Here is a 24,978-nt window from a genome sequence, read left to right on the forward strand (position 1 = left end):
ACAGTTAGAAGTTGTGCATTAACCTGTGTCATTCTGTGTGCATGACTCATATTTGAACAGAAACCTCTGATACAAGAATATTAGGACTTTCTCTAGTTCAGGCTGTGCGTCCGGGGCAGAAACCGACACCACAAAACTACATGGGCTGGTTGAGGGTGCAGGAATTCCATCTGTTTCTGCACTCACAGCCAAATCGCGCTGCTCTTGTGAGACACACGGGGCTGCCATTCATTCTGATTGGCACCCCCACGCCTCCCAACCTGCAGAGTGATCACCAGTGTGGGAACCACAGGGAAACCGCATGGTCAAAAGACCATGCGGTTTCCCTACAGATTCATTTTTGAAAAGGTGCATGAACCTTTTTTGTGCGGGATACATGGAACAGCAGCCTATACAAATGAATGGGCTGCTGTGCCCGAGCTTTCAGAATCCCATTAGAATCTACACTCTGCTTGTGATACAGCTGAAAGAGATACCTACAGTCTTGTAAATAAAAACAAATGCTTAAAAAGAGATATAAGCATATTATGAATGCTGTTACATATAGCTAGAATATTAATTTATAAAGTATTGGAGAGTAACTAACAGTAATATGAGTCTGCCACTGACAAGCTGCTATAGCTACAATTAATAATTTACATGCAATCTTATGTGTAAGACATAATCTCACAATTCATCGCAAAACAGAATTAATTCATATACCCCTAGGAAACATGATTGAAAGGAATTCTGCCATAAGACCAACAGAGAGGCTGCCAATGCTGACCTCTCCTGAAAATTCTAGCTGCCCAGCTGTCATGCTATCCCATTTGCTTCAATATTTTAAGCCAGAATCCAGAATAAACATGCAGATAAGGACTTCTGACTTCTTTCATTTCTGTGGCTCAGTTATTTACAAAAGTTTTAAAACCACAATGTCAGCATATCAGTCAAGTCATCACTGTTTTAAGCATTGGCCAGTACTGTAAGACCTGAATTTCTTCAATGGCAGGGTTGCTTAAAAAAGTCCTGGTCCTAAGGACAAACATCTTATTGCAATGGAGGTTCCATTTTAACCCAAGGCACTATCTACCTATCCTGATCACTTCTGCTCCCTCCCCCATTCAGAGATGCCTGTTTGCATTGTCTGCATATGCCTCTCCTCTGCAAAAGCATAAACTTGAGTGTTTGATCAAGTTGAAGATGAGTACTTAAAACCATGAAAGAGTAAGCAAACAGCAGTACCTAATGTCAGTTAGATCATACCTCATCACCCTCTGTAAATAGCTTAGGATGGTGAGAATTTTAGGGATGATCTAACCCACATCTTCAACCTCTCACTCTCCACTGGCACCTTTTCCTCCCCACTCAAACATGTACTGGTTACCCCCATGCTTAAAAAACCCTCACTGGACCCCAACTGTTTGAATAAATTAAGACACATCTCCCTGCTCCCGTTTGCCTCCAAGCTTCTCGAGCACCTTGTTCACAACCAGATGAATTGCTACCTCACCGACAACAACCTTCTCTATCCTCTACAGTCTTGCTTCCACCCACAATATTCCACTGAAACTGTCCTACTAAAACTCACTAACAACTTGCTAACTGCTAAAACCAATGGCCATTACTCCATACTCGTACTCCTAGACCTTTCCGCTGCCTTTGACACGGTCGACTGCCTGCTCCTCCTCAATAAACTCTACTGCCTTGGCCTGAATGACTCTACTGTCCCCTGGTTCTCCTCTTACCTTTATCAGTACACTTTCAGCATCAAATACAACACCAACTCCTCTGCTCTTCTTCCTCTTTCCTTTGGGGTAACCCAAGGATCTGTCCTTGGGCCTCTCCTCTTCTGCCCATATCCTGCCTTTATTGCGGCAACTTCCTCCTCACTGGCCTACCACACAGGTTATGCCCCCTTCAATCTATTGTGAATGCTGCTACTAGACTCATATACCTTACCAACCGATCAGCGACTGCTGCCCCTCTCTGCCAATCCATTCACTGGCTTCCACTAACCCAACATATAAAATTTAAAATTCTAACCACAGCATACAAAGCCATCCACAACACTGCCTCAAGCTACATCACCAACCTCATCCGCAGATATCATCCAAATCGCCTGTCCCGCTCCTCCCAAGACATCTTACTCTCTAGCTCCCTCGCCATCTCCTCCCACGCTCATCTCCAACACTTCTTCAGAGCATCTCCCATCCACTGAAACTCTCTACCCCAGTATTTCTGGTCAGCCCCCTCCCTGTCCACCTTTAGGTGATCTTTGAGAACTCACTTATTCAGGGAAGCCTACCCCGCCTCCAATTAAGAACTGTACTTGAGTCACCTCCATCATATCATCCATTGCAGCTATCACTTTTTGTACCACCTCCCTCTTCCTTTAAATTGCAAGCTCCACGAGCAGGGCCCTCCTATTCCTTCTGCACTGAAATGTATTGTAATTGTACTGGCTTCCTTTATATTGTAAAGTGCTGCACAACCTGTTGGCGCTATATAAATCCTGAATAATAATAATAATAATAATGATCTGGCCATTTGCAGATTTTTTTTTTTGGATTAATTTTGGCCATAAGCATGAATTCTTGGGTTTTGTGTATATTTGTGTTTAGACATATACCACTCACAATGCAGACAATCCAGGCACTACCATACCCTAAGGAAAAAACAGCAATTGGTTATGGATTTTTAACCTATCCAATTGCATTCTTTTCTGAGATCTGTGGGCTGGCATTGTCTAGGGCCACTAATACCTGCCTTGGAGAAAATGTGGCACTGGAATCCCAAAATGGGGGAAGTTATAAGCTATATAAGATATGTCTAGGTATTAAAAGCTTCAAAAGCTTTACATTCAATTGAGGTGGGGTGATGAAATATTGTATTATTCATGTAAAATAAGGCATACAAGTAGACAGACTCACTGGAGTGTTTTTGATTGAGAACATAATAAGTGCCAAAGTTGAGGTGTTTCCAACAGTAACCAAACAAAATTCAAATTTTATTTAACAGAGAAATAAAAATAAATCTTCAATTTTATTTACTTATTTTATTTTTCCTTTTTAATAAATCAACCCATTGTCTGAATTTTTCACCATTCACTTGTTTGCCCTTCATAAATAATTAAGAAGAAACAGGTTACAAAACCTACACCTGGCGATCACAAAATCCAAAGTTACCTCTCTATTCAATGGGGAATGCACAGGTTGGCTCGGAATACCTCAAGGCATTTGGACCTTCCATCCCATGGCCAATTTGCTTGTCTGCATGCCTTTGGGAACATCAGTACCAGCCTCACTGAAACTTCATGAAGCCTTGCCTATTTATGGAAGAGTAACATGGTCACATCCTATAGCTCACTGACACTTTCTTCTATTTGGGTCACTTTTGCTAACATATAGTCTTCTGAGACCCTATTTGGATTTTTGTTTTTAGTAAAACACTGTTCAATGAATACATCTTCTAAGAGTACTGAACTCAAAAATTGTATTATGAGATGCCAGTTTGGATTCAAAGCCACAGGCTGTACTAGGAAAATTACTAGGGAACATCAGGTATGTGGAAAATCTCTGAACCGAACTGATGCAGAATTATTAAATATAAATCCTGAACGGGCCTTGCATAGCATATTGAGGCTGGTGATAGCTAAGCAGGTTGTAGTTGAACTGGACTGTTCATTACTCACAAGTGCTGTCTACAAAGACACCAGGAGCCTGCGAATTTCAAACAAGAATTGTCTGAAAGAATCTCTTGGCTGGAGTGTGAAAACAGCCATTGAAACAGACTTGGCTTTGTACAAGGGAAAGGAAGGCAATATAAATTGGGAAATCAATGACAAGGAGCAATACAATTTCTGATCTTGAAGTGGCAGCTTTGTTGTAGCAAGCAAGTAGTGCAACTTCCTGAAGTCATTCTTATACTCAGGTGCTGGTACGTCTGCTTTCAATAACACTGTCTAAACCGAAATAATAATTGTATCTGTATTGTTTCAGCATACTTTTATTGAAAAACAATTGTAGAGTAAACCCAGGAAGGCACAGGGCTGAACACAGACTGGCAAAAGAATTACTGCATCTGAAATTGATATCATTGTTTTTGGTAGATGGTGTAAAATAAACTCACCAGTCAGTTCCTTGTATATCTGTGCTTGCATGCTGTTGTTATAAATATGACTACTCTCACTTTGGATATGTTGTTTTTTTATGTTATTGAGAGTGCAAATGGAGATGGTGGAACATGCAAATGTGAACACTCCTAGATGGACAAGAATAAGTTATAATCTCAGTGTTGGGAGTTTCCAAATCATATAGGAAGCCAGGGACTTACGCCACCAGTCAGATGTCACCTGCAACAAAACCATCACTTTGTAAATCTTTTAGACAGCTGTGCTGAAAGGCACTTTATGCCCTATTTTTAACCATGAAATGTGTGTACACCTACCTTGTTGCTCATTTTTATAAGCAAAAAATCTTTATTTAGATTCTGCAAAACATACAAAATAATCACAGGCACAGATTAATTGCTTGAAACAACAGAATAAGCAATTATACAATTGTTTACGTGTCTCAGTAAAAAGAATAAAATAACCAAAAACTCAATAATGGTGATCTAACAGAAGATTATATATAGAAGACAGTGGTATACCATGGGTGGGGCCACAAGGGAAGTTGCCTTTGGTGCAAAGTTCCTAGGGGTGCAAAAGTAGGAAAGATTCGGGGGGAGAAGGGACGGAAAATTTGGTGGGTGCATGCTCCCGTTCTAGTCCTGTCAGCAGCATACTCCTTCCTCTCTCTCTCTCTTCCTTTTAGGTTGTGCGGGTGAGTCTGACTGGGTGGTTTTAGGTCAGAGTGGGCACAGGTGAAGAAAGTGAGCTCTGCTCTTCCACTGAGTGTGTAGCAGTGTGCTGCTCAGTGCAATTGAGGATGATTTTGTTCTCTATTCTCCTTCCTCTCCTCCCTTGTCCCCAGGATCACACCAACTGGCATGCTGTGCACTGGAACTCCTCCAACTACCAGTAAGTCTGGGAGGGAAGTGGGTTATATGGAGTTAGGGTACACAACAAGTGGGCGGTACAGTGAGAGGGTGAAGGGAGTGGGGGTATAGAGGTGGGGTGTAATGGATGAGAAAGCCAGGCACACAGGGGAACTCAGATAAGGCACAGATTTTTTTTTACTATGTATCTATTCCTTTCCAGCAAAATAAACATATATATATATATATATACTGTATATATATATATATATATATATATATATATATATATATATACAGTGGATATAAAAAGTCTACACACACCTGTTAAACTGTCAAGTTTCTGTGATGTAAAGAAATGAGACAAAGATAAATCATTTCAGAACCTTTTCCGCCTTTATTGTAACCTATAAACTGTACAACTCAGTTGAACAACAAACAAATCTTTTAGTTGGAGGGAAGTAAAAATAAAAAACTAAAATAATATGGTTGCATAAGTGTGCACATCCTTAAACTAATACTTTGCTGATGCACTTTTTTTTTAATACCAGATTTTTATTAATTCTTTTTATGTGTGTTGATTTCTTGTTTTATTTATTATATCTTTTATTAAATTTTTCTTTCAATACGTAAAACAACACTCTTTCATAATTATCAAAAAAGAAATACAAGCCATCATTCCCCTGCATTTATTTTTCTGCTGTTCACTCATTTTCATTCCCAGCTCCGTTCCCCATCTCTCTAAGAACAACGGAGGACCCGCCCCCATCAGTTCAGTAAGCATTTTATACTGTATATCTTAGATATACATTGTATATACATTATATTGTATATCAAATGTATATGTATTATATTGTATATCAAAATTCCCCTGATATAAGCCTTATGTGCCTCCCAAATAGTAGCCACAGAGACTCCCTCAGTTTCATTCAGAATTAAAAACTGCTCTATTTAATCCCTTAATCTTTTCTCAAATTCAGGTTCCTGTATCAGAGTCTCATTTAATCTCCACATAGCCCTTTTAACCCCATCCCCTCCTACCTGTTGTCTCACTGTGACGGGTGCATGATCCGAGATAGACATAACTTCTATATTAGATTTAACCAAAAAGTCCAGTTGTCTATGCTCGACTATTATATAATCTAAACGTGAATACAATCTATGCGCTAGAGAGAAGAAGGTATGATCTCTTTCTCTGGGATGTTTCACCCTCAATGTATCTATTAATTGACTTTGATGAAACATCTTTTTTTAACAATCCTAATTTTTTTTCCCCCTCCTCTCGGCTCATTTGAAGTTGTATCCATCCATGGATCCAAACATAGATTCAAATCCTCTGCCAGGATCAGACTACCCCTCTTAAAGTCCATAATTTTCTCCAACACTCACTGCAAAAATACTTCTGGGTTTTGATTCGGACAATAGACCAGTGTATAATTTTGTCCTTGCGTTTTCCCTCTTACACACAAAAGACGACCTCGAGAACCCAATCTCTATTCCCTTAGCCCTCTTTATTGGTGAGTCTGCATAGTACTAGGTTGGGTAATACCTTGAATATAACTTAACATTGGATTCATATGTCAGGTTAGTCTCTTTTAAAAACACTACATCTATAGAATCTTGGTGGATTTCTCTAAGTATCTTATGCCTTTTAGTGGGAGAATTTAAACTTTTCACATTATAGGTCATGAGATTAATCCCACTTATACCCATTTGATGTTTCTCTTCTCATTCTGTGTTTCTGTTCAAAGGAAAGGGGATATGTACAACTCAAATCATGGACCTTCCCCCTACCTTACCCATCCCTCTACTCCTCCCCCCTTACCTAACTTACTCCTAAAAAACCCCTGGCCTACACATTGCCCTGGAATCTGACGTGAGATTCCCCCACTAGTGATTCCTGTTCTGGGGTACAACTCTGAACATGCACACCTACTCTTACCCCTAGTTCTCAACATAGGGTTGAAAGCTGCTCTCCTATTTAGCCTACTGACGCCCCGCCTTCTCTGTTTTCTACTTCCTCAGCGACTCCCTGGGAACACTAGAAAAGTGAGAGGGGTGGTGGGAGAGAGAGAGAGGAAAATAAAAGGGAGGAGTGGACGCAGTGGAGACCAGAATTAGTTGGCGCTGCCCCGAGTGGGCAGTCCCTACCGGGGTCCTTCCGTGCTCAATCCTTCAGGCACCTCCGCCTTCCAGCTCTCTCCATGTTCCTCCAACCTCCAGGGAGCGCCTCTGTTGGTGAGCGCCGGACCCGCTGGGAAGTTTGGGATCACAGGCCCATGCTACAGCAGTACCGACCTGTTCACTGGGCTTATAACCACCACCGGCCGCCATGTGGGTTGATGCAGCTTTTGAGGTTTGGAATTATGGTCAAAAAGTTCAACCTTAGTTTCATCAGACCATAACACATTTTCCCACATGCTTTTGGGAGACTTCAGATGTGTTTTTGCAAAATTTAGCCGGGCTTGGATGTTTTTCTTTGTAAGAAAAGGCTTCAGTCTTGCCACGCTACCCCATAGTCCATATGACATATGAAGAATATGAGAGATTGTTGTCACATGTACCACACAGCCAGTACTTGCCAGATATTCCTGCAGCTCCTTTAATGTTGCTGTAGGCCTCTTGGCAGCCTCCCAGATCAGTTTTCTTCTAATCTTTTCATCAATTTTGGAGGGAAGTTCAGTTCTTGGTAATGTCACTGTTGCTCCATATTTTCTCCACTTGGTGATGACTATCTTCATTGTGTTCCATGGTATATCTAATGCCTAGGAAGTTCTTTTGTACCCTTCTCCAGACTGCTACCTTTTAACAATGAAATCCCTCTGATGCTTTGGAAGCTCTCTATGGGCCATGGCTTTTGCTGTAGGATGTGACTAGCAAAATGTCAGGAAAGACCTACTAGAACAGCTGAACTTTATTTGGGGTTAATCAGAGGCACTTTAAATGATGCCAGGTGTGTATTGACTCCTATTTAACATTATTTTGACTGTGATTGCTTAATTATGATCTGAACACAGCTACATCCCCAGTTATATGAGGGTGTGCACAATTATGCAATCACATTATTTTAGTTTTTTATGTTTACTTCCCCCCCAAATGATTTTAGTTTGTTTATTAATTGAGTTGTACAGTTTATAGGTCACATTGAAGGTAGAAAATGTTCTGAAATTATTTATCTTTGTCTAAATTTTTTACACCAGAGAAACCTGAAATTTTAACAGGGGTGTGTAAACTTTTTACATCCGCTGTATGCGTGTATATATATATATATATATATATATATATATATATATATATTATGTGGGGTTAGCTCAGGTGGGGGATCACCTTCCCTGGGAAAAAGGTAGACCGCACAGCAGGCTTTCTTAAAATCTGACTGGTTGTCAGCTTTATTTACAGGTTTGCAAAAATGTCAAAACAAACAAAACAGTAAAATAAACCCTTGCCATCCAGGCACTAACTAAACATGGAACTTTCCTCTCTCAGAGGTGAAGGGCTTCTCCCTGTCACCCAAAAACAAAACAAACGCAAACCTTTTCTTGTAGGTATAGTGCACACACAGCTCTCTCAGAATAGCTCTCTGAGTCCCAGGCCACGAGCAACTCCTTGCTCCAGCCCTGTCTTATTTATACCACCTGTTGGTGGTCATCAGTGGAGTCCAAACTCTGGTCCGGAACCACCTCTGCCATTGTGGCCCTGAAAACCCGGAGTGGACTCCACCTTACACCTCACCGTATGATCTCATGCGAGGTGACACATATCGTCCATCCATCACTTTGCCGTTCATACTGTCACAATATATATAAAATTTCCTGGACCTCCCCATGTAAGCCTACCATGAGTCAGCTCTGCCCTCTCTGACCCCTCCAGGACAACCTCTTTCCTAGCCCATAAGAGCGGCTGTCTTCCCTCACGCAGCATTCTTTTTTCGTCCTTGCTCCGGACACCTTGAAAAAAAAAATCTCTCTCCTATGGCATTCCCAGGTTCAGCCTCTCCTTGGTAAGAAGACCCCTCGTTTGTGCTGTAAACCTCCATGTGCATTGGGTTCCCTGTTCAGCTGAGGCATTGTCGGGAAAATTGGTGTGCACATTCTAGCTTAGGTAGGGGGGCATGTGACAAAGCTGCACACACACAGCAAGTAAAATTGTACATTAGAGACGCAGCAAAAAGTTCTCCACCCAAAAAAAATACTACCCGGATTAAAAAAGAAAAAAAAGGGACAGTTCCTTCTTTCCCTTTGATATTTGAAATCCAAGAGCCCATTAAGGATAAATGGGCAAAACACCTAACAAAAGATTAAATGCCCATAACAGAGTTTCAAAGTTGTACCCATTTTGTCAAAGGGATGGAAATAGTTTAAAAGTGGCCTGGCTTATAATTAGTGTCAAATTCAGCAATCGGAAGGGCAGTGTCCCTCTGCAACCTCCAGAACAAGGCTGGTTAGTTGGGGGAGCCCACTGCTTTGGTCACCAGGTTTAAGGTTGTTGGAAGAGGCAAACTTTGCAGAGTTCCTATTTGATAGAGTTAGTAGCTTCCCGATTCACTTTGCTTGCGTTCCAGTATCTGTTATATAGAGAAGTGGTGAAGGTGCTTTCAGAAAATCAGACTACAGTGACTTACTTGGCCTGTCAAGGGGACACCAGAAACTGGCCTCTCCTGAGAATAGCCTGTCAAATCTTCCTTTGAGCAGAAGGGAATTTACCTCGCTTCATACCTCCCAGGAATGGAGAAAATTCTGGAGGACCAGAGTTGGAGTTTTGTAGATCATGGCGAATGGGGTCTCAATTCTAAATTGTTGTGGAAAAAGCTTGGGTGACACCAGACATGGATCTGATGGTGTCAGCAATGAACTTCCAGCTTCCTTCTACTTCTCCTAATTCCAGACCTGCAATCCTTGGGACAAGATGCTCTTTTCAGGCCATGGAGGTTTCGCCTAGTGCACATCTTTCCTCCAATTTCTCTAATTCTAAGGGTTCTCCAGAAGATACAACGCAAAGTGGGGGCGATAATAGCCCTGCTCTTTTGGCCGAGCTGGTCTTGGTTTCCCCTTGTGAGGATGAGGCTAGAACAACCAATTCCACTCCCAGTTTGTTTGGATCTCCTGGTTCACAACGGGGTGTTCCATCTGAACCCCATGAGACTGAAATGAATGGCTTGGAAGTTGAGAAGTGCTCTCTAAGACATCTGTAGATGTCAAAGGGCATAGTTGACACCTTGTTGCAAGCTAGGAAAAAGTCAGCTATTTCAACTTTCCATTGGGTATGGAAAGCCTTTTGGGGGGCTCTCTTCTGGCAACAATTGGAATGCTTCAACACCATTGGTATCTAATGTTTTTAAATTCCTGCAAATTATGGAATATAGTTCCAAAAGTAGCCACCTCTTTACAGAGATTGACACTTCCACTTGAAGGTTCGGTGTCTTTTAGGCAATGGACCACAATACTGATACAGATCTGAAGAGGACGCACACTGTGATATCCCCTATGGCCCTCAAAGCTTGGGTGGCAGAAATGGAGTCCTGTGGTTCAGGAGAAGTGCAATGCTTCAGGATAGCTGTGGACTTCATTGCTGAAGTGGCAGTGGATTTAGTCAGAATGACAGCAAAGTTAATGGCTCACACTGTAACACCAAAAGAGGCCTATGGCTAAGCATTGGTCTGCTGCCTCTAAACACAGCCTTGGCTCGATTCTATTTGATTGGAAGCTCATTTTTGGCAAGACCTTTAAAGCTGGCTCAGCAGGTATCCAGTGGGAAGTCAGGTTTTATCCTGCAGGAGAAGAGATGATAGCATCAGTTCTTTCGCTCTTTCAGAAGAGTTAAGAATCGTGTTAAAGAAGCCAGTGTGTACAGGCCTGGTTGGCCATTTTGTAGACATTGGAAGAATGTCAGTGCAGCATTTCCCAAGGGAGACAAGTCCAAATCAAGCCAGCCAATTAATTCTTTCGACAAGGCCTTCAGAAGGTGTCTCTGCCCAGCCCTCTCAAGTTGGAGCAAAATTGGCTCTATTCTATGAGAATTGTTTAGGTAACCAGGGACCAAAACTTCTTGATCTTGGGACAATCCCAATAGATATGTATGACAGAGTAATTTGCCTATTCCATATTTCCAGGATTTTTTCTCAGTATCTGGGAATTTATGAGAGAGTAGTGAGGGAGCTCTATACCTCCCAGTCATATACAACGTAGTTTATTTCTTGGTATTTATTACATATAGAGATGTAACCTGGACTGTAGCTGATGCCTGGTGTGAAACTTCTTCCTTTGTTGCTGCTGTATTGTATCTGCTGTGTGCACAGGGTTAAATTAAATATTCATTAATGTAGAAGTGCAGCAGCCATCTTTAAAGAGACCATTTTGCAATGCTCATCTATGGAGTGTTTCCAGTGCAGGGATCAGCCATCTTGGCTGGGTTTTATTTGATTTTGGAGATGATTGGCTAATGCAACAAAGAAAATAGCAGGGGTCTGCAGGCTGAGAGGACAGTGTTAAAGTTGGAGGGGTGGAGAAGAGACTGACTTGCTGGATAAACAGCTATCTGCAACAGCTGACCACAATCAGGTGAGCAAAGAGACTGAGAACCTTCTCCCTATCAGGGTGTGATTTGGTTGCCTGGTGAGATTAGACTCTACTAGAGAGCAATTTCAGAGCTTGTAAGAAAGGAAAAGAAGGAACTGCCTCAGTAGGATTGAAAGATAGACACCACAGCAACTTCTATATCTGTTTAACTTGACTTTTAATGAATCAAAGCAAAAAAGGGGGTGCCCTGGGTCCGGTAATAGATTAACATCATGCAGGTTAATCTGTTGACTGCTGAGAACTGTTGTACTTTCTTCAAGGGCCCCAACTTTGTTGGCCAATGGGTTTATTTTTATTGGCCAGTGGGATAACATAGGGTCTGTTACAGAAAGCAGGGACTGTCTTTATATACTGTTGCTAGGTACTTTCAGTTCTGTTAATTACTGTTAGAATACTGCAGGTGTTTAACCATCTCTCAGTTGTTATCTTATTGATTGATTGTATTAGTACATTTGCTCATCATTTCTCATTTTAGACTATTCTTGGCCTAATAAAGTATTTGAAATACCTCAAGCCATGTTGGTAAGTGCTGGGTGAGCGAGGTGTGTCATCTTCAGGTGTGCACAGAATTCACAAAATAATTTAGTGGCTCCTCTGGGGATAGCTCCACAGAGGCATGGTGTGAGAAGTGGAAAATGTAATCCAGGGATGTGTTTGCATTTCTCTGTTTCTGTAAGGAGTCAGTGCTGATCCTCCTAAATTCAACCTCTTTATCATTCTGTTCAGAGACAGGGATGGAGAAGGTGGGGGCAAGTGCAGCTTTATTTCTTCAGGAGTGCATGCTTTTCACAAACCTACAAGTGTTCCATATAGGAAAACTACTTAGAGCTGTATTCATTGACATGGAAAAAAGCAGTGCATGGATTTGTAGAGTGAGTAGGTAAGTAATTTCAAGCACCATAAGGTGCATGCACTTAAGCATCTATGTCGGTTTAGGCAGTTTTTTTAAGACTGGTAAGGCTCATTTTAGAAAACACTTCTATTGGGAGAGTGAAACCCAGTGGTAGATTCTTCAATAATTAGCTGTACAGAATTAACATCAGAGACACAGAGGAAAGTTGGTCAGTATTATATAGAGAAAAAGTGATGCTTCTAGCCTCTAAGAACCTATTGAAGTCCTATTCATATTCCAATTAGCCAGATCAGTGGAGATACAAAGAAGACCTCCGACACTATGCATTATTTCCACATCAAACAGCATGTTACTGTTTGTAGGAAGAGAAGCCCAGTGGGTTCAGAAGACTTGTGGGTTCAGAATTTGTTGTATTCATATATGTAGATGTGTTAGAGAAGACTGCATAGGAAGAAGAACTAAACAGATATAAGATAAAACTTCCATAATTTAAGAGCTAGTTGGCCTGTCCAACCAATCTGAAAAGAAAAATGGACCTTTGCCTGATGTTAACAGTCTGAGAGGAATTTACTTTCAAATTGCCATGCAGCTTTAAAAGAAACTGAAGCTGCATCAAAAAGCTAGGTCTTAAGCTGAAGTGACCCCAGATGAGATGACAAAGAACCACAAAAGCTATTATCAAGGAATGATGAGCTGAAAAATAAAGTGGCTTTTCGGCGGGTCGAACTTTGGGCTTTAAAAGAAGTCTGGTTCAAAATACTTAATTCAGTGAGGAGGAAACTGAAGCTCTAGAGTCTATTTCAAATAACAGTGGACTTTCAAATGAAATATAATATTGCCATAGGCCAGCAATAAAGCTCTTTAATTGTTGGCAGAAGCAAGATAAGTCCTTCTTGATAAGTTTAACTAGAGAGGAAGATGTTTACTATCTCATTGGCTTGTTAATATAAAGAATACCAACAGAAATATACTGTATATCACACATGATCTCATATTAGTCTTTAAAAGATAGAACATCATAGTTACAATTCATGCCTGGGTCACACCTTAAAAAAACCAGTATGCAACAAAACTGTAGAAATAGTAAAGAGTGCCTTTCATGATACCATACATGGGTAAAGGGGAGGGGAGTAGAGGCTTTGAATAGTGTCATCTGGCATTTAGTCTGGTTAATGCTCCCTCCCTTTCTGTAGGTATTTGAAGGGTTGTATTGGCCATTTTCAATACAGGGCAGTAAAGAAAAGGAAGAAGCAGGTATCACAAATTGTGGGGTTAGGTTCACTTTTAGGCAAATTGAAGGAGGAAAACAGTATAGATGAAACTGGTGCATGTCTGCTACAACAGAACACATTGGGTGGGGCTGACAAACATGATGTCATCATGCACACTTTTCTGGTTGTCGGAGCAGAAAGAGTATCTTTGCCGATTGGATGCATGCAATGCGAGATAGCCGTGCTGGTCTCAATATATGTGAGTGCACACTATATTTTAAATAAATGTGGAGCTTTTAGCTTTATTACACTATGAGAGTCCTCTCTCCATCTTTATGTGATTATTGCAGGGGAATAAGGAACATCTTCCAGGATGGGTATGTGCGGGTGCAGTAGAGACCAAGACTTATCACCCTTTAAACACATATTGACCATTTATTTAATGATGGCCATGTTGCTCTGGTAAGAGCCTCCTATAGACACAGAGGGAAACACTGGTTGGTGGGTGTTTTCAGTTATGGCTGCTCATGAGAAGTAGAGTGTTTGAAACGTTGTCCTTTAGTTTGGTATTACCACAAGAAGTGTACTATTATAACACACCTTTTTGGTGTATATGGACACTTTGACGGACGCATTATATTGGGTCACTTATGGTTATTGAATTCCACTATTTACTCATTATTTTTATTGATTGATGAAGATTTTGTATGTTTTTGTCCAATAGGGATATACTTCTTGTATATGCATAAAAGTTTTAATTTTCTGTAACACTGCAAGTTTTTTCAATATTTCGTTTTGATATCACATATTTTTGTGCAGTCAGCTTACCCAAATTTTTACCAAAGCGTAGGAATTTTACTTTTACTATGGACTGGTGCACTTGCAATGTACGTAGTTCATTACCCTGCAGCATCTTTGGTTGGACAATATTCCATATATATATATACACCCTATAACTATACTTCAGGTATTTTACAAAAATGCCAATTAAGTCAAGTTAATATAAGTTATATATTAATTAAAAATGAACATTAAACCAGACCTACATTTCTAATTCTTTAATTCCTCTATTGTTGTTAACGTTACATACTGTAAAAAGAGTTTGTTATGCACTATTCACCCTCTGAAGAACTATCCTTCACATTGCATGAAGCAACCCAGGTTTACAATACAATTTTGCAAACAACATTGCTTACGTGTCACATCAAGACAGTCATTCTTTGCAACATCAAAGAATGCCCACCGCTTACGCTGGGGGAGAAGAAGAAAGACCCTGCTTCTTAAGTGACTCTCAAGGCACCAGATTTTTTAAAAATGTACTCTATGGAGGGCTGAAGATCTGGAGGGTGGTGGTTGTGGTGTAATGGGAAATTTAACTGAAGATGGAAATCTATTTTAAATGGAACAAGTGTAATTACCTGATTCTACACACTTAGACTGTGAGAGGAAGGACCAGTTCTTTGGGGCAGTCATGCACAGGTACTGATAGAAGAGTAAGATGCCCTCACCAATATGCTACTGCTCCCTCATTGTTCAAACCTAAGTTGAGGGCAAGTAGATGACAAGATAGTTTTGTTTAAATATTGTAGAGTAAATTGGGGTCATTAACCAAGCTGTGCTACCTAGCAGGGTTATGTACATTTCAATACAGGCTAAACACAATTAAAAAGTTTTGCAGACAAACTGCACTCATACATGCATTTCAACTTTTTTATTTAGCTGTTTGCCTGTAGTTCAGTTTAAATTCATATATTTGTGCACTTTTCAAAAGATGAGCAAAGAAAATTATCTGGTTGGAAACAGGTGACCTGAGGTAGTCTTGGAAACAGCAAAAATACAAAACAACGCATCAATACACAATAAATACATTAAAAAACATTGTGAAAACACATATGAAATACAGTATATGGGAATTCAGGCTCTAGGGACCATGGATCATGGTGGTTTTCAAAGGAATCAGAGGTAACATGCAAATGCCAGCATTTTACCACCACAAATTCCAAAAACTACAACATATACCGAAACACATAACGAAACAAAATTCTTCAATGAATGAATGCATCTAAAACAAAATGAAACAAAGGTTTCTGTAATATTTGTTATGTTGAACTGATTCATTTTCTGAGTTTGTTTTGTATCTTTGTCATTCGCTGCTTATATTAGTTGTTCCGGAAAGATTCAGAAAATATTAGTTTTTCCATAAGATTGCAATATATTCAGCATATCATTGAATCTGAAGGATTCAATATTTCCAGTCCAACCCACCAAGAGAAATTATATGAGCTGATTGAACAATATTGACTGACGTTATGTGCAGCCAAATGAACAAATGGAACAAAATTTTAATCCATTTGTTATCCGAATCTGAATTATCAAACAAATCCACTTATGCTGAGTGGACACAGACACAGCCCGCTCTCCTCTATGGGCAGTCGGATGTAAGTGGACCACCTGTTCACTTACACCCAACTCCTATCCGATAGGCTAGATGGAAGGGGAATGGATCCCTGTGACAAACCGCTTGGCACCCCACCTGGATGCTTCCGTCAGAGAACTGCTTCCTTGCCGCTGGGACACAGGACCAAGATATTATAGCTGGGCATTGCACCCAAGAACTAGATGACACTAGCATAGGTGCAACAAGGAACTCAACTGTATTGAAAATTCACACAGAATTTATACCACACAAAATCAGATAAGAGCTTGATCACATGATCCTAAACAAAGCAACCTGTGAACAGTAATATCATCCGTGCATCTAACAGTACATCTAATGAACACCTAAAATTTAACAGTGATCTAACCAAACAGTAATTTAATCAATGGCAAGGCACCCAGACCACCCCAGAGCCCATCCCAGACAGCCCAGCAATAAGCCCACACCTCTGGATATATAAAGTACATTGCACATGCTATCTTTAGGGTGTTTGCCTTTCACTTGTATAATCTGTCCACTAGAGAAGGCATCATAAGACAAAACTCATACAATATTATTGCAGTCTGAAAAAGTGGAATGAATTTATCTTCATAGATTTCTCTAGGGAGATTGGTGATAAATATTTCTGTCCCAAGTGAAGAGGCTTCTCCAACTGCAGAAGGGTCACCATATTTCCTCTGACCATTAACCTCTACCAGATAAATACTACACCTTTGCATCCACTCCAGAAGGGAAGCTTTGTTGTCTTTATTCAGAGAATTAATCCAAGCCTCACTCTCAGCGTTCATCACGTCATCATTCATCATCACAGACTGATCTGATGTCTCAATGTGATCAGAGGCTGAAGTGAGTTCTTTTCCATGCTCTGATTGTGAAAAGCAGGCAAAATCCCCTCTCTCCTTCATGGGCCATAATCAGTGGGTAGAAGGCTAGCTAGAGAGAAAACAGGTGGCGCACACACCTAGTGCATTATCCAAGGTTTATTGTAGGAGTGAAAGAATAATAAAAACATACTCACAGACGAAGCATGTATCTAAAAAGCATAGAAAAATGACAATGGCCACAACGGCAGGCAAGGTGTTCTCACTGTCAGTGCAGTCAAATGGCTGACGCGTTTTCCCCACAGGCATAAAGCACACTCCCACACCATCCCACTCAGGCATCAACAGCAAGGCTCTTACTTTCCATTCATCATACATCAGCATCAGAGTTTGGTCCTCAGCTCTGAGGAAAGGGATTCGTCCCCGAAACGCGTCAACCATTTGACCGCACTGACAGTGAGAACACCTTGCCTGCCGTTGTGGCCATTGTCATTTTTCTATGCTTTTTAGATACATGCTTCGTCTGTGAGTATGTTTTTATTATTCTTTCACTCCTACAATAAACCTTGGATAATGCACTAGGTGTGTGCACCACCTGTTTTCTCTTTATCCAGTGGCTGATTTCACCGTCTGAGGAGGGCTGCACCCCTGAAGCATTTCCTTTGTTTGTCGCTGTCCTAGTACCCTTGGCTTCCATTTTGGCTGTGCATATCCTGAGGCGCTGGAGAGTACATATGGTAGAAGGCTAGCCCCTAGTTCCCTCCAAAAGTCCTGTTCTGGTTGGGTCTGTCACTATCTCCATCTGTTCGTTTTTAGCGGATCAGATTGGATGTAGGTGTGTGTAAATGGACTCATGTCTGTTTGCACCCATCGCACTGTAGAGGACAATAGAGGGTCTGATCGGGTCCGCCTGAAATACTGACAGGTGGACTCGATCGGTCCACTCGTGTGAAAGGGGCTTCACTCTTGATCTGACCTCTGCTCTTTCTGACTTACTCCAGACCTGACCTCTGCATGACACACTTCTAACTTGGCCTGAGCTCTCTCTGCCATTATTTTCTGCTGATCCTTCTCCATGTACTTCTCATTACTCCACAATCTTTGGCACTGCAACATTGTAATGTTGTAGCACGAGCCTCCTTCTATGTTCATGCCAGCCTGTATGTTGTACAGTTTTGATGTCTCAACAAAACAACACAGTCAATTGAATTCTCTCACTTTTCCCAGAAACCTCTGGCAGTCCAGTCTGTAGAAATGGGAAGCAGTTCTTCAACAGATACCTCCCAATGATCCCATGCATCTAAAACAGCTTCTCTTCTGATGGGGGGTAGTGACCCAGGACATTATTACACTATACAGGGTGTGCATCACTGCTATTTGTACTCCTTTGAGGACTTCTCCTGATTCTTTCTTATTGCTGCCAATGACATCAGGTGAGTTCTGGAACAAGCTGAAATAAAATGTGTTGCGCTCAACCTAAATAAATTTTGGAGTTCTGGAACAAACCTGGACAAACAGATTTTCTCCACTCATCAGTTCAATTCCTCAAGCATCCCCAGGTGCTTAAAACCTGCCATATAGTGGCATGTGCTGACTCGACCCCCAAAGAGACAAATTGCCAATATAATTTCTGGTCCACACCAACATCATGCCCCATAGTTAAGACCAGCTGATCAAATAGGTACAGTATGTAACAGCACTTGTCAGAAAATATGTCAGAACAGATTACAGACAGATAAATATATTGGATTAAAATGAAATTGTAACATTTTACTACAGATTCACTTCAATAGTTACATTTTCTTAATATCCATATCCATTTTTATACTTGCCAGTGACCTAGATTTACAGTAGATTAATTCATAATACTAGATACCCCGTTGTGACTGAGCACTGTGCTGTGGTTATTATGTCATAAGCATGAATAACATAACATTAAAGGGGAACACTAATGAAATGTACTTTCCTTCTATTGAAGTCTTGCTCCCTAATTAGCCCATCTTCAAGGTTAATTTAGTCAATTTCCCTTACACAACGTAGACTTACTAGTAAAAAGTACAAACCTACTTATTAGCTATAAAACATGACAATCCATTTACCACTGACAGGGGTGATTAAAATGGCCAGCTTTTATTTATTTATATAAAACCTTTATCCCAAAGGAAGAAAAATGTTTCTGTAGCTGATTATAAAGTGTTAGCTGGAGATTGGCTTCAATTTGTTATTGTATTCAAATCTGCTAATACATTTAACCTTCCTATCCTCCCAGACTGACAATGTTGCTGCCTGATGTGTCCTGTGCTCATTCCTCCAAAGTAGTGTCTCACTAATACAGGAGGTATGTTACTGGCCAGATCATCATGTAAAAACAGAGAGAAAAAAGCCAAAGAAAAGAAAACTCATGTAGCAAGCAACATCTGATGATTGGTAAGCTGCAAAATATAATTTTTTTTATTTTGGGTTTAATGCTGCTTTAAAGTTTGCACAGAGTATGCAAAGCACACATTTCACTTCACCCTCTGCCACGTATGTTGGATATCTTGGTCTCTTTTAGGAGGTGGAAAAATAATAGACTTATTGGCAGGATTAACAGGCAATAAAACTATACTACAAAGGAAGCTCAGAAAAAAAGAATTGCTCTCTAATGCTGGCGATACCCTGCATCATACATTCCATTTTTTATTTTGTGCGCATTTACACTTGAAATAAACCATGTCTGGTTCTCTATATGTTGATTACCTTCTCATATACAGGAGATAAGAAAAAACATTTGGAAGATTACAGTTTTCCTTTAATTAAGCCTACTTAAGTTGTTTTTACAGTTTGGTGAAAATTCCATCTTGTCCCAATGCAGTTGTTCATACTCTATATATCTCTTTCTCTATGGTTTCACCTTATCCTTGCTCTCTTTTTAGATGCTGTCAGCACAGTCTCCTAGCTGTCTATGTGATGATATTTTAAATCTACCCTATTATATATCACACAAGACACATTTTTCACTCTCCTTGCAGCACTTCCTTGAATCTGTGAATCTGGCGGCTTCATAAAAAGACATCTTGGTTTGAGGATGAAAGTGGGCGCAGGGGGTTCAGCACCCACAGATCAGTACAGACAGGTGACATAGAATTGGCATTTAGCTCTTTCTATCTCCCGCTGTTAGAACAAACAGCGCCGTGTTCCAAAGCACCTTACACTGTCTTCTATCAAAGACACTTTCCAGCGAAGAAATGGTTTGATCCCTTCCCAGGCTTTGATAGCTGCACTTTAGAGGATTTCACCTGTTACAGACCAAGTAGACCAGACATTTGGACTGAAATTAATTAAGTGGCTGTAATATTACAGCAGAAAATTACAGCTTAAACCTGAAAATGAGCTCCTGCCTCTTCACAGTACTTTACATACAGTGATCAATGGCTTTCCCTGATGTTTAATATACTTAATGCTGCACAGGCTTGTCAGCGAACATATTGAATTAATAAACCTTTAACTAGTAATCCTCCACTAATGCTTGTGACTGACTTCCAGATATACTGTAGATGCTTTACTGTGTAAAACAGCATTTCACATGTATATGTAAAAAAAAAAATAACACAGAGCAGGAGCTAAAGTGATAAAACGCTACACGCAAAAACGTTTAAAACATATCTTTTGCCAGTTTTTTTTTTTAAATTTTGGATGGGATGCGGTAGATTTAAAAGACCTTTCAGATTTTTCTTTACTATAGTCCAAAGGAAAGATTTCCTCTCATTTCCAATCCTAGAGACACAACAGGAAGTAAGATGAAATTTCTCCAAAGTAAGGGGAAACTAAAATCCAGAACAGATGTTGCTGTTGAAAATGTTTCCCTCACCTTCTGTTACAGTGACAAATGTAAAATTCTGGATTTCTCATTACTTTCTCTCTTGGTGAAAATAATGACCAGGACAAATAGGACACATTTCTGCACATACAGCAGTAAAAACCTGACAGGGAATATACCTAATTCCTACTCTAATCAGAAAATTAGTTCTGGCTAACGATATGATTTAAAGTATATTTGAAGCCCAAACCTCTTTTTTGGATTGTGTAGGGATTGATGAAAACCTCTTTCATGTCTTTTTTGTCCTATTGGTGAGTTTTCTTTTCACTTTTTGTCCTGGAGTCACAAGGACAAAGGGAAGCAAGAAAAAAATCTCTCCAAAGTAATGTAAAACTACTTCTAGACTATTCTCATTAAATAAAGTGTCCCGAATGAAAGACTTCTACTGTTCAAGTGACAATTCAAAATATTGGATTCTACATTACTTTCAGTCCCAGAGACAAGGGTGGCCAAGAAAAAGAAGGTGGATGAATGGCTCCAGCAAAGATACACAAAGCAATAAACTTCAACAGAGGTTTTAACTAGGGTTGCACCGATACCGTTTTTTTTACCAGCGAGTATGAGTACCAATACTTTTGGTCAAGTAATCGCTGATACCAAGTGAAATTTGAAATGAAAGGTCTACCTCCTCCATTCATAAATTGTTTTTCATTCACAGAAAGTATAGTAAAGCTTTTATGAATGCAGGAATGGGCAGAAAGGTTAAGCATAGTATCTTGATGAGTGCAAATGACAAGTCCCAAGACTATTAAGCCCTGCTGACCAACAGATTACACTGATGGTGGTTAAAGAAGGGATCGAAGGAGAAAGTCAGCACAACAAGGGTTACATTACATTAATAATAAGTAATGTACCTCCTTTTTTAAAAAAAAAAACATAGACTATAAATAAGTGTTGGCTTTGGATGCATTTTAAAGCCTTGTTCATGTGTGCCGCCAACTCACAACATAATCTTTTATTCCTGCAGCAATTGAATCAGCTTTCACTAATGGTAATATTAATAAAATTGCCTGCACTTGATGTCCTAAACTATTGCAACAAATCTTGCAATTGATTTTCGCATCTCAAAGCAATTGTGATGAACAAAAATATTCATAAACACAAATGCAGTCAACTAAGTAAACATAACATCAACTGGCTATACCTGAATAAATTAAAGTGAATGCAATTCTCAGGCCAGAATGAAAACCATGAAAGCAGTGCAAACAAAGTAGTAGAGGTAACTAAAGAAACTCCCAGTGGTGGCAGAAGCTAAACATGTGTCAGACCCTGGAAGAGTGAATACACTCTCGGGACTGAAAGATGCAAAGGAGAGAGTTGTGTTGACCTTGAATAGCACTTGGAATATTTATTGTAAGTTAAAACAGTGATGACACTCATAAAGAGGGTACTTTGCAAAAAAGGCATATAATTAGCTGGAACGGAGGTGTCTGCAGAATGTCATGTCTTAGGATAAAACCAAATAACTATAAATGGTTGGTGGGCTTGGACCATGCCTGCACATCTTATTGTCCTTTAAAGCTGAACTCCAGGCAGAGAAAGAAAGTTGAATAATCCAATAAAATATAGAACTGAGATGTACTGTAAAACATTCAATAATAACTGGGATTTGCTTTCCATATATTAGAGCATGTGTAATCACACTAAGCAATCAGACCCCTTTAAGTGGAAGAAAAGCCTAACTATAACTATGCCTAAAATATCCCCCCCCCCCATCTATCCTTCCTAACCTGTATTAATAAGATCTATATACTTTCCTCTCTGGTCTGGTCATGTGAGCTCGCAGCAACGGCTACCCTGTGTCAGTGAGTGGCTGATGCAGGGGAGAGGAGGGAATGCCGACAACAACTGGGCTATTGGAGCCCATTGGTGACATTATGGCTCCCAGAATTTGGAGCCATTGTTGAGAACACCTCTGTTGTGATGCAAGATCACACGACTGGACTGGAGTTGATTAAAAATAGATAAGTATGCGCATCTTATTTATACATGTTAGGAAGGATAGGTAAGAGGAGAGGGGGGAACATTTTTAACAATAGTTATAGTTAAAGTTTTCTTCCACTTTAAACTTCCACTTTGTGGTACATATTTCTATGTATGAATAAAGTATCAGAATTTTTATGGGGATATGCCATAGGTGGTGTCTTTTCCTCACTGCGTCTTCTCTTTAGTATAGTCAGAAAAAAACACACCAATTCATGCAGGTATGTGTTTTTCTTAAATCCTTAACATAGAAATATGCCTGAAAATTTACCATTTAGGTACATTTTCATTTCATACTCCCTAAGAGGGACACATTAAACACAACTCCACCATCCCAAAATTAGGCAGACCAGTCAAAGATAAGGTGGTTCTAAAGTCAAATTTTTTTTTACCTTAATGCATTCTCTGCATTAAGGTAAACAATCCCCCACTATCTTTCCTACCCCTCCAATCCCTAAGCAGTTACCTCACCACTCCAGGTCATGCTCAGCTGCAGAACCGGTCCCCTCACTTCCTGCTTTCACAGGAAACACTGAGAGCAGTGGGAGCCATAGGCTCCTGCTACTGTCATTCAAACTCCTGTGAGGACGGAGCGGGGTGTGGCCTATGGATGCACACAACTCGGCTCGTGAGTGCTGGTACACAGGTGCTCCCATAGTACTTGGCTTGCTAAGGAGGCACCTGAAGGGAGGAGAAGTGGACAACGTTGGTGGGAGAGTACTAAAGAGGAGATAAGGGACTGCTCTGTGCAATATCGATGCACAGAGCAGATATGTATAACATCCTTTTTCATTTTAGGAAAAAAAACAAGCTTTATTATCACTTTATTATACAAAAAAGATTAGGGAAACCTTAGTTAAAAAGTCTTTTTTTTTCACAGCTAACTTTCCTTTATGCTGGCTTTTCAAAACAACAAAAGCAATATTTAAAGGTCGGATAAAAATTAGGTAAAGCGTAACATTTTTGGTTGTTAAATAGAAAATGTAATACCTATTTATACATCAGACCAAAAAAAGGGACAAGTAAGTAGGAAAGAGGAGCAGTGAAACCCTGCAGATAACGGACAGTATGGACCTACATCCTCGCTTTCTCATCTGATGACTGGAGACACACAGGACAAGAATCCAGTGGAAATAAATGCCCAGAACAATAAACACACTAATTGTAATATTGTGGAGAGTGGTTTGAAATGTTGTTGGGTTTTTATCTATTACTGCCTGTGAACCCAATGCGAAAGGCTCCCCTGATCTCCTTTTCTTGTGGCTGTAGTGCCACCTGGGACTAAAAGTAAAAAGAAATGATGGCTTTCAGCAATAAGGGATATAATGGAAACATTTTACTGTCTGTAACACCAAGGGAGAATTTCCTACACTTCCAGTTCTAGTTACTGATGCCACCTGGGGCAGTGAGGATTCAAAATTTCCCCAGCAGGGACACAAACAACAATTAAAACCTGATACAGCAGGGGTAGGCAATCTTTCAGAGGTTGAGATCTACCTGGACAACATGGAGGAAATAAAGATCCCCAGGGAGAAGGAGACATCCTTTTTTTGGAAAAAAAAAGAACTTTCAAGCTCCCGATAAAAAAGACAGCATGAAGAACTAATAGCGTGACATAGTAGTGTCCTCTGCCCCCCTTGACATCACTTTCCCCACAATAGTATCCTGCACTTTACTGTGGTTGGGGGGTCTCACTACTGTGGAGGAATGATGTAGTGGTCTTTGCCCATCTTCGCATTATACCCTCTACAGTGGTTTCCTTTGCCCTCCCCCCCACAGTAGTGGTCTCTGTCCCACTTCATATAACCCCCCACTGTAGTGTCCTCTATCCCACCCATATAGCAGTTTTCTCTGCCCCTTCACAGCACCCCCCACTTTAGTATTTTCTGCCCCTTCATGGCATAGCAGTTTCCTCTGCCCCCCCACAGTGGTGTCCTGTGACCCCCCTTAATTTTCCTCTTCCACCCATTGTAATGTCCCTTGTCCCTTTGCCCCCCCCGGCTCTGTCCTCTGCCCCTTCATATCATCCCCCCGCATACACACTCAAAGACATACCAGTGTGTAGGTAGCACCGCCCACTATCCCGTATTGTGCTGCCTCCCACTCTCTGCTCTGCAGTGAAGAAGAGAGCAGCGGAGGTAGAGGGGAAAACTAGCAAAGCAGGACTGTGTTCACGATCTACCCATCAGCTGCCCATGGTCGATGGGTAGATCGTGATTGGCGGATTGCCCACCCCCATTATGCAGCCACAGAACACAGCAGGGTACAAGGAAAACAAAG

This window comes from Staurois parvus, unplaced genomic scaffold (assembly GCF_062004578.1).
Source record: "Staurois parvus isolate SC_StPar_1 unplaced genomic scaffold, SC_StPar_1.0 ptg000668l, whole genome shotgun sequence".
Taxonomy (NCBI): domain Eukaryota; kingdom Metazoa; phylum Chordata; class Amphibia; order Anura; family Ranidae; genus Staurois; species Staurois parvus.